Source organism: Euprymna scolopes, chromosome 15 (assembly GCF_053919585.1).
Source record: "Euprymna scolopes isolate OS-2025 chromosome 15, ASM5391958v1, whole genome shotgun sequence".
NCBI lineage: Eukaryota > Metazoa > Mollusca > Cephalopoda > Sepiida > Sepiolidae > Euprymna > Euprymna scolopes.
Window position 1 is genome coordinate 83793740 of NC_136496.1, and position 12500 is coordinate 83806239.

Consider the following 12500-nt stretch of genomic DNA (forward strand, 5'->3'; position numbering starts at 1 on the left):
TAAAGAAATGATACATTTATGTAAAATACATTTTTTTATAGTTTGAATGAGTCTCCTTGGAGTTTCTATTTTCATAAATTGAGCTCTCGGGCGCTGCCATTGTATTTCGTAAGCAACCACGAAAATCTACAATATCTTTGTTCAAATAGGAGGAGGTCCAAATGAGAGGAAGTCTAACTTTAGAGGAAGTTCAAATTAAAGGAGGTATACTGTATTTGTAGTAATAAGCATAGAACGACATTTGAACGGCTAGATTCTGTTACCTGGTTCGATTTCACTTATTCTTTTTCGAATAATCCGTCTGTGATTGCAGCAGGGACCACATGAAAGATATCAGCATTTGAAATAAAAGTAGGGCTGTTAACGTTGTGGTTATTTGTTGCGCATCATTCATGATGATTATTGTTGGCATTCGTTTTCGCGATATCCTTCTATTAAGAATTCTTTCAACACGGATAACTGGCAACATCATTAAGTAAATGTGTATCTGTGAAACGAAATAAATTCGAACTTGGCACAACTGTGCCTAAATCCAAACGTAGATTCCATGAGCAAAGCTTCTTTCTTAGAACTGCACGCCAGTGGAATTCTCTGCCGCTTACCTGTTTCCCACCTGGCTACAACTTGGACGTCTTCAAGTCCAACATGAACAACCTCCTGACCAACCGCCCCCTTAAGTAAGACACTTTATCAAAACCCCCAATTATAATGATTACCACAATACTATCCCATTGATTACTGTACACGCAATAACTCTAATACCTGAGTGGCCTTCGGGCCTTGATAAGTGGTGACCCCCATGTAAAAAAACAGGTTGTCAGGCGGTGTCGTTTACTACTGAGCCATCTTAACATCCCCGCTATTGTAGAACCAGCATCATCCAAATTTGGCAGATGGAAAGTAGCAACACCACTTTCCTCTATGATATATCCGTGGCTGTAAGAATCTTCTTTGCGTACATAAATGCGTGGTAGGGAAATCTTTACTTATATATACTGATAAATAAATCTGTTTTTCCAGCTCACGGGCTAATAGTGGAAATAAATAGATATTTTAATTTTCTATGTAAACGAAATAAAATTATCGAAAATGTGATTATTCAAATTAGAGTACTATAATAAACTTTAATAATGTTTTGTTTGCTTTGTGCGTCATTTTTTCTTTCTTTGCGTTTCTCCTTTTTTTTGCTTGTCACTTTGTTAAGACTGTTGTATATGTTTCGCCTCTTTTTATGTTGACTTGAATCTTCAGGCTACACAGAGACAATTAAATTAAAATACAGAATGCGGATAATACTACTTCACCAATCTCATGCTTGAGTTTGTCGAAGTGCTTTTCTGTTCGATATTGTATCTTTTGTATTTTTTATATACACTACTTGCAATAAACAAACAAAGCGTCTAAGTACACGGCATATATATATATATATATATATATATATATATATATATATATATATATATATATATATATATATATACTAGCTGGACGCGTAAACCGGCATTGCCTGGTGGAACCATGCCCCTGCCCTCGTAAAGAATGTAACTATGGCTTACTATGGTCTAAACGACTTTCAAAATTTACACCCCCAACATCCTCATGTTAAGAACGACTTATGGAATAGACACCCCAACCTTCTCATGTCAAGAACAGCTTTGGGAATAGACACCCCAACCATGCCATGATAAGAACGGCATTCGTAATAGAAACCTCATTTCATGAGGGGTTTGTAAAGATATTTGCTTCCAATTTTACCTCGATATATATTGTCAACCTACCCACTCACAAAGACTATAAACCCTCCTTAAATATGGGAGTGGCAGTGTTGGTCAGAGAGAAGTAAATTTGTTTATCGCGCGTCGGTACAAATCTGTGGGTCACTGTAGTACAGTGCATACTGCATGTCTTTATATCTCGAAAGTTACTTGTCTCCGCCAAAGTTAAAAAAAAGAGTGTCTTAATAAACATAGTCGACAACCTAATACAGTCGTCATTTTAAAGAAAATTGGTGAGTTGGAGCTAAGGTAAAATCTTTCCCCAAGAAAAAAACAAAGAAAAAACAAAGATAAAGTCTGAGCAGTGCCGTTAAGTTGAACGTAAAAGAGAATTAAATAAACATAAAAAAAGTAGAAAAATACATATATAGGCAATGTGGTTTAGGGTAAATGTGTAGTTTAGCGGCGCAAATTATTTGACAACTACAAAAATTATAAAAAAATATTTATGTTTATATAAAACAAATTATTAGACCTAAAGGCTGAAATAAAGTCCTTATTATACTAAATAGACGGCAGTTGATTAAAATAACATTTTCAATATATGTGCTGAAAAGCAAAATATTTGTTTATTCATAGCGAATCATTTTGCTATTTGCATTTCATATCCTCTGATAATATGAGCAATTATTAAAAATCCATGGATTAAGGAAATAAATATAATTTCTCCCCATATATTCCATGTTTCAAACAATAAATTCTTAACTTAAATATATTTGCATATATTTTAATCTACAGAGTTTAAATTTAACCATTAAATAGGTACAAGCCTGGCGAATCCAAGCGTGGAAGAAACGCGAAATATTCTGTGTATCTCAATTGCGATACATATTTTTATAACTTACTACCTAAGTCTGCCTATGTATTTAGCACTGTTGAAGTAAACACTTAAAGTTTACGCATAAAATTATACTTTCGTATATAAATTTATGTGATCAAATAAATCAGTCATATATATATATATATATATATATATATATATATATATATATATATATATATACAGAATATATTTCTAAGCTTAGTATCTCATTTTGTCTCTTCTGCTGATACAAAACAACTCCTGACTGTTAACAGTTTACTTGTAGCATTTCTTCATTGTTTTCTGAATTTGATTTTGTTTTTTCCTGTGTTTGGCTTTTATTTTGTTAGCTGATCAGCTAACAAAATAAAAGTCAAACACACGAAAGAACGATGGAAAAAAACATTTAATTGAAAAGGGAAGTATTCAATTAGGAATTCAAATCGGACTATATTAAATAAAATGTATTTTACTTAAAAAAAATTTATAGTGAAACAAACAATGTAAAGAGATTGCGGTATCTATTTACGCGCCTCTACAATCTGAATGCTGATATTACAAGGTCGCTTTAAACATCGATATATTAGTCATCGTCTCGACTTTTCTGGCTCATTTTTGCCACAGAAACTCGAACAAAGAATGCTGGCCTCCCTTAAGCCGAAAGCAAGTGCTTACGTTGAACATGACTTCAGTCCGATGTGAAACATGTGTTGAAAAGTAGATTCACATTCCTGGTGAGTATATTATACTTCAGAATACAAGTATAAAGTAAAAATAAAGTTAGTCTTAAGAGTCTTGCCCTTATTTTGGTTTATAACTGTTGGGCACGATTCAGGTAACCCTATCTGATCGCTTGTTATCTTGTTTGTTTAAAAAGCTATAAGTTGGCTTATATTTTTTCACAATCTCCATACCCTTAGGGTTTCATGAGCGTATCTATTAAAAAATATCCTTAAACACTGTGTGCTCCAGTCACATTTCTGACTCTACTCTCTTAACCCAACAAAACACTGGCTGGAAATCAGTGACATAGCCCCTTAATGACAGTCACTGAAAGCGATCCTATTCCTTCTTCGTTAGCTTCTTCGACAGGTTTTACTAATCTTGGCAATGCCTTAGACGGAAGTTAGGAGTTAGCACTTACTTGTCCTTGAATTTCCTACTTATGTCGTTACCGGCTCGCTTGCATTGCAAGCATACCGATAACAACCTAGGTAGGAAATCAACCATGACGACGGAGTGTGCATGATTTTTTTTTTTTGCCTTTGTACACACCCAACCAGTTACTTGAACTCTGCAACTAGATAAGTTCTCGCGAGTCACGTTTTCACAAACGTAACATAATCTTCCTCCTTTCTCAATAATCACCTTTTCCTTGTTGTACAAATAGAAACAATGGTGTGTTGTATATGACGAAAAAAGTACACAATCTAAGACATCATTTAGATTTCATATGTTTAGAAAATTTTGTCATTCCCCCCCCCCGACAAAATCTTTCACATATCAGTTCGATAAATATGAAACTTACTGCAAAATATTGTGGTATAAAATCTTTAGTAATTTACGGATTTCTTTTAATTCGGTCTTTATTTAAAGTACATTTATCCCTCTAGAATTATATACCCGGAAGATGATACACTTCGGATACGATGTTTAAAGACATGCGTCAGAACCAGAGATGCGTCATTGTATTCATAGCAAACGCGCATGGAGAATGGCGGTGACTATGTCGAAATATGGATTCTGAAGCACAAATAGTTGCATGTTCTAATAATACCGCCTGCTTCTTCACAGATCTTCAACTTTTCAAGCTAAAAAAATATAGAACGCATGACTTTAGGAACGATCTTCTTATAGTCTGGAATTTTATTACCTGACCTTCCAACATATAGTATACATTACAGCCATTGTGGGGAAAGTGTAAATGCTTATCCCAGGATTTATTCATTGTTATTGCAAAGCTTTTCCGGAAAAAAAGGAAAAGTCGAGCGCAAAAAAAAAATAGGAGTAGTAAGCAGGCTCGAACCCGTAACACGCAAGAGGAAAAAAAGGTGAAAAAAAAAAAACGGTCTTACTGATGTGCCTACCGTGGTTGTGATGTCCAAGGCCGTCGAAATAACGCCTTTTATGCGACGTCGAGGGTGGAATGACTTGTAAAATATGTCAGCGTAAAAAGCGACCCTGTAGAAAAATGCGCGGTTTAGGGTGAAGAAATTAATGTTTTTGGCAGATTTTTCGATATTTGTCGTCCGAAAGTGTCGACCTTCAAAATGATACCAATCTCGTGAAAATTTGTCGCCTCTGTCAAAAGTGTTAGACGTACATACATACATACATACATACATACATACACACATACATACATACATTAAAACAGACATGTGATATTTATATTATAGATGTCCTTTTACTTGTTGTACAAATAGAAGCAATGGCGTGTTGTGTATGACGAAAAAAGTACACAATCGAAGCCAGCATTTAGATTACGTATTTTCAGAAAATTTATTATTTAAAAAAAAAAATGCAAAATATGTTGGTATAAAATTATTAGTAATTTACGGATTTCTTTGAAAACTTATTCTTTATATAAGTATCTTGACTCCTCTAGAAGTATATTCATGTAAGATGATATACTCCGGACACGATGCTTCCATCCGAGGCATGGACACATACATTTTGCACTTTGAAAAAGTAAAATTTGCAATGGACGTGCGTCAGAAGCAGAGGTGCGTAATTGCATTCATGGCAAAAGTGCATTGAGAATGGAAGTGACTATGTAGAAAAATAGATTATTGTTGTAGACCCGTGCTAGGGGTTACAAATGAAATAAACCACAAGTAGTGTAAAGTGTATAAAATGTAATATGTTTTTATCATATAGAATACAGGAGCCACTAAAATGTTATGAGAGGAACGTGTTCGTAGCATGCGGTTAAACATGGTATGAATGTCTCCATTTAGTCTCTGAAACCAGTGGCATTCATAGGACTGGTTGATTCCACTTAGTTCTAAAACAGGTGTGATTTGTGCCCCCCTCCCATCAATTATGGAGCACGCATAGTTGCATGTTTTAATAATACCGGCTGCGTCTTAACAGATCCTCAACCTTCGAGTTAAAAAAATATAGAACGCATGACTTTGAGAACTACCCTCGTATATTCTGGAATTTTATTACCTAATCTTCCAACAAATGGTATCCATGACAACCATAGAACAGCAATTGTAGATGCGTATCCCAGGATGTATTCATTGTTATTACAAAGCTTTTCTACACTTGAAAACAAAGTCTTCTCAATCAAATATTTGCATCTGGAGGCGATCTTTAGAATTATAATAATAAATTGGAACTTTTCGTTTTAAAATATTGGACGCGTTGCCGGGCGATTTTAGTAAGGAATAATTACTTAAAATATGAGCAAAGGAAACAATGTAATTAGAACAAAGGGAGATAATTATGTTGCCTTTCTTGCCAGATGTGACCATCTCGCATATTGGATTTAGTCACATGTTGGCACTTTGCTTCTGGGTATTCGCACTCGTTGACTAAACAGCATACGTCCCTAGTGTTTTAAGTGGGAGAGATTTATTAACGCCTGATGATTTACTTTGGCAATTCGTGTACACGCCGTAATAGTAAGCTATGGTGTGCATGAGAGAGAGGGCGTAATAGAGTGACAAAGAGAGGGAGAGATATAGAAGGAAAGGTAAAGCTTGGAAGAAAAAGCGATTGGAAAACTGACAAAGACGGAGAGATACAGAGGGAAAATGGATATATAAGAGAAAGAGAGAGAAATTAGAAAAAGCCAAATAGGGGTACAGAGATAAAGTAAAAGAAGGAGAGAGAAAAAGGAGGAAGGGAGAGAAAGACAGAGGGCTAAAGGGGGAGATAAGAAGAGAAGAAAAAAGAAAGCGAGAGAAAAGTAGAAGAAGAGAGAGATAAAGGGCGATATAGCAAGAGGTAGAGGGAAACTGAGGAAAATACATAAACAAAGAGAAAGAAAGAAAGAAAAAAAGAGATATGAGACAAAACAAGGGACAGAGAGGCAGTAGAACAGATAGGGAATGAGAAGCAAGGAGAGAAAGAGAGATGGCAAGTACTAATGATATAGAGAGAAAAAGACAGGGAGAGATAAAGAAAGAGTTAGTAGTTAAAAATTTGAATCAAATGAACGTAACGAACTGTCCGCTCGGCTTTGCTCGAAACATGACGTCATGCCCTCAAGTTTTACTGTAATCTGACGCAAGAGGCCGTTCAATGCTCAGCAAAGGAGCAGACGATATTGAAAAAAATCAACAGGACCTAATCTAATTTTAACTAATTGATTGCTAGCTCCATTCTACAGGAAAAATGTTCATAAAAAAATGTTAACATTAAAAAATGCAAAAGAATAATACCTGAAAAACACATAACAAATGCTTAAAAAACATTTGTTAAAAATATTAAAAAAACACTATAAAACGGTTTTCTTATTAGTTTTGTCCCAATTAGTTTGACCAAAATAAATTAGTTAAAAAAATACGATTTGTTTTCACTTAAAAAATTCATTACAATTATAAAACACAAATTATTACGGTAGGTGGTTGCTTCTGTTTTACTTTCGTTATATATATATATATATATATATATATATATATATATATATATATATATATATATATATATATATAGTGATTATATGTAATTTTTGTTAGTATTTTCCTTGAGTACGATCGTGTAACGCTTTGATAATCGGCAACGCTCAGTGAAAACCGATGGTTGACCTCATGTTCCGAGCAAAAGTTCAAAATGTGCACAAGTACGAAGAAAAAATGAAAAAACGAAAAAGAGAAAGAATATTAGGGACTGAAAGAGAATAAGAGAGATAAGAAGACAAAAAAGAAGAAAGAAACAAACTGCGGCTAAGACATTAAGAGATAGAGAGAGAAATGAAGACACTTAAAGAGAGAGAGGGAATGGAGCAACAAAGTAGCTTTATACTGCTATATGTATTCGTCGGATTGAAACATCAAAACGAAAGAGAAAAGAAAAAAAAACAAAAAACAGAACCCTCTTTGTTTCCTTTCTCTACGAAATGTAAGACCGCTTACTCAAAATAATCCCTTTGTATTATTCGGACATCTTTTCTCACCTCGGATCTTATTTTCATAATGTTTCGATCAATGTAATCTCCCGGCTTTTTCAAGTACATCTATTCGAATATAAGTGCTAAACAATAACTAGTGTTAAATAAGTCTTCGGTTAGTTGAAGGGTTACGTTTCTTGCGCATCCTCATCGTATCCTGATACTAAATCTAATTCTTTTTCTCTAGATTATGGACCATTTTCATCTATATATATAAAAGGGAAAATGTGTGTATGCACGTATGCATGTATGTATGTATGTATGTTCGCGTTTTGTGTATCTCTGCAAAAGACTTTTTTCGTCGGTCTTCTCGCTCGGCGCTCCTCTTCTTAAAACTTTTTATATCACGTCTAAATTATAATATCTACGACTTAAGAACGAGGGTCACGTATGTATTTAATTTGCCCGACTTTCACGCGCTATCTTTCCAGATATTTCGATCGCTGCGTGTTTCTTTCACTTTTCAAGATAAAACAAGCGAAAACTTGCTTGCAGCCGTGTCATATTTCAAGGTGAAACTTCACGCGTCTTAAGTTCTCGCACCTATCAATTTCATTTAAAAAACGTTAAATTAAGATACTTTTCATTCCTCTTCTCTAGTGGCCGATATGGTTAAGTCCCAGGGTCTTTGTTCCATTTCGTTTCCACCTCCATGTCAAAGGTTCGGGGTTCAAGCCTACTTTCCTACTAAAACTTTTTTTCTTTTACACTTTCAAGCACCCGGCCAACGTTTGTTTTTTTAAAACAAGGTTGTTTTGATCACCTCTCCAACACACACACCTACAAACATCCGGGCCACGTCGGGTACTCCCGCTAGTCTATATATACATATTAAAGCGAAAATGTGTGTGTATGTTTTTTTTTAACACACACACCTCCAAACACCCGGGCAACGTCGGGTAACCCCCGCTAGTCAACTATAAATCACATATCATTATGATTGCTTATTAACGAGAAACACAGAATTGTTAGTTTAAAGAACAATGGTCCCCTTAAGCCTCTTGTGTTGTGTGTCATTTTTCTTTTTTATATTCCAACAGCAGTCTGCCAACATGCCAGTGTTTCTTTTTCTGTTCCATCACTAATGGAATCTCTTGCCATGTTCATAACTTATACCAACAAGGTTCTCTGCAAAATTCCCCAAAATGACAATAAAAAAACAAACTGCATATAACTTGACAAAAATAAGACCAAAAATAAATTTTCCATGTCATTGTGCATATAAGAATGGCCACAGACGTCCTTTATTTTTACAGCGTTTCACAGCGTTTTATCTAATATAGTATAATATGTGTTATATTTATTTATTCGTCTACAATATATTCGGGGAATTGATTGTTAATTAAGACTTGCATAATGATTTATTCCATGATTAAAGGGATCGGTGCAGAGGAAACATACTAATTGCAAAATTATCAATAAACAAACAAAACGAATTAGATCACCAAACAAGAACGGGACTCGTTGCACGTGTGTGTTGTCGCTAGTGAGCGATCAAGTGATAATTCAATTAACCAATTCTTTTTTTTATGCGCAGTTTCTTCGTTTCTTTTCCATTTGTGTGTCCGTTGATCTGTATAGTTGTGTCGTCTAATGGCTGTTGATCGGTTATCTTAGTCAGGCAAATAAAATCAATGTATGGAAACTTGTGGTTTAATTAGGCAGAGAACATTTGTTTAAGACCGAAGAGACCAAAAATTTCTTTCTTTCTAAAGGAGTGGCTAGGATAAATTTTTCAAGACTTAATTTTCTTACTAAGCCTTAAAAATGGTCCACGACCGAATAATCTCGATAGAAATATTCACTTAAGTTCTTACACTATCGGGCGTGTCTAATTTGTTTGCTTCCACGACTTTAACTGGCTCGAAACTCTCCAAGTTTGTGTTGTGCTTATGTAATAACAGTGACACCTGCTTCTTGCGTGTTTTATCTTGAGAGATAACACTTGACTCCTCTCGCCGCATTTACTCTCTGTGTACTGGGCCGAGTTCCGTTTACGACCTAGTTGTCGTGACATTTACTTCATCTGACACTCTTGGAATTCATACACTTTTATGGCGGAAAATGGCAAAATATAACATTAATTCGAAGAAAATTACATGGACATTTTGCACCGGAATTCATTTTCTTTCAGAGTTACCACAATTTTTAATGCACTTTCGCAAGCAATTCAATTGGTACATTGCTGCTTTTGACGCACGTGCATGACATGAGTTGCTTGCCTAGAGTCTGACACCGTCAGTATCTGTAGCAGAAAGATGAAACTTTCAGATGATGAATGCATAAGGTCAGTAATTATAACACTGCAACATGAAATTCCATCAGATCCTTTCGAGCGGAATAAAAATAGGAGTCATTTATTTAATGCTCTTGTATATATATATATATATATATATATATATATATATATATATATAAAGTTATGAAAATATATGGCAATTAAGCTACACAGAATATTCCGCGTTTCATCCACGCTAGGATTCGTCAGGCTTATGCCTGATACATATATATATATATATATATATATAACCTGTGTGTGTTTAACAGTGTGTGTGTGAGTTTGTATGTGTGCGCGTGTATAACACCATTCAATAAATAATGTCCGACATCATAATGGTCATCACATATTTTTAAAAAAATGCTTACAAGTGCATTTTGTCGTACCAGCATTGCACAGTGTAAGGCTCAAAGAAAAAATAACTTAAAGAAACACATAGAGATTGCCAAAATGGCGAAGGAAATATTAATCACGAAAAAAAGAAAACAAAATAAACAAGAAAATATTATAATTCTTATAAGCAATGGAATACTAGGAAAATATGTTAAACCTTATAATAAAAATCTTTGAATAAAAACTTTTAGAAACCGGAAAAAAATGAAATATCATACAAAAATAGCTAAATATTACGAAAAATTAGCGCGTGAAATGCCAACAGAATCGTTTTTTTAGATAAAATTACGTGTGGAAATATAATAATAATAATAATAATAATAATAATAATAATAATAATAATAATAATAATAATATTATTATTAATAATAATAATAATAGTAATATAATAGTAATAATAATAGTAATGTTAATAACAATAATTAACATAATAATAGTAATACTACTACTAATAATAATCATAATATTAATGATAATATTAATAATAATTATAACAATAATAGTAATAATAATAATCGGAATAATATTAGTAATAATAATAGAAATATTAATAATAGTAATATTAATAATAATTGCGATATTAATATTAATAATAATATTAATAATAATATTAATAATAATAGTAATAATAATAATAGCCATAATAATAATAATAACAACAATAATAATAATAATAATAATAATAATAATAATAATAATAATAACTAGCGGGACCTGTGGAAATACCACAGTAGCATTTTTCCTATGCAATATATTGTTGCTGTGCATGGTGTGAGCGTTCTATTCAGCATGAATGAAGGCACAATCCTATTTTAGTTTTTTTTATTAAAACTGTACTGCCACCTTACTTAAATAATAACTTTGATATATTTCATGGGCTGATTATTTCATTACAAACACACCGGTCAATTAACTCACATTTTATCATTTTTCATAATTATTGAATATGTTACTATGTTCGACAATAATTTTGCATAATTTCAACCCACATTATCGCCTCTCCCTTTACTAAAATAGTAAATTTTATATATTGTATCGGCTGATTATTTTATAAAAAACACAACTATTAATCATCTCACCTTTCATCATTTTTATTTTTAATAATTCTTGGATATAGTACTATTTTGACAATAATTTTTCATCATTTAAACTTACCATATCGCACACCTTACTAAAATAATAACTTTGATATATTTTCTAAGCTGAATATTTCATTACAAACACATACACCAATCAACTCACATTTCATCATTTTTCGTAATTCTTGGATATGTTACTAATTTCGAAAATATTTTTTGTATAATTTAAACCAACGTTGTCGCCCAACCTTACTAAAATAATAACTTTGATATATTTGCTGGGCTGATTATTTCATTACACACACACTTATCAATTAACCTCCATTTCATCATTTTTCATAATTCTTGGGTATGTTACTAATTTCGACAATAATTTTTCATAATCTTATCTTCTTCCCTTTTCTTATATAATAACTTTGATATATTGTCTAGGCTGGTTATTTTATTATGAACACACCAATCAATTAAATCACATTTCGTAATTTTTCGTAATTATTGGATATCTTACTAATTTCGACAATAATGTTTTATGATTTAAACCATCCTCGTCGCCCTCTCATACTAAAAAAAATACTTTGATATATTTTCTGGGCTGATTATTTCATTATCAAGCACCCACTACAAACATAATAACTTTGATATATAATCTGGGATGATTATTTCATTTCAAACACACCAAACAATTAACTCACATTTCGTCATTTTTCATAATTCTTGGATATGTTACTAATTTTTACAATTGTTCTTCATAATTTAAACCATCCTTATTGCCCTCTCTTACTAACATAATTACTTCGATATATTTCCTGGGCTGATTATTTTATTATAAACACACAATCAATTAACTCACATTTAATCTTTGTTCATAATTCTGGATATATTACTAATTTCGACAATAGTTTTTTTTTTATAATTAAAACCCACATTATGCCTCTCCCTCCTACTTATATAATATATTTTATATATTATCTGGGCTTATTATATCATTACAAACACACCAATCAAGTACCTCACATTTCATCATTTTTCATAATTCTTGGATATGTTACTA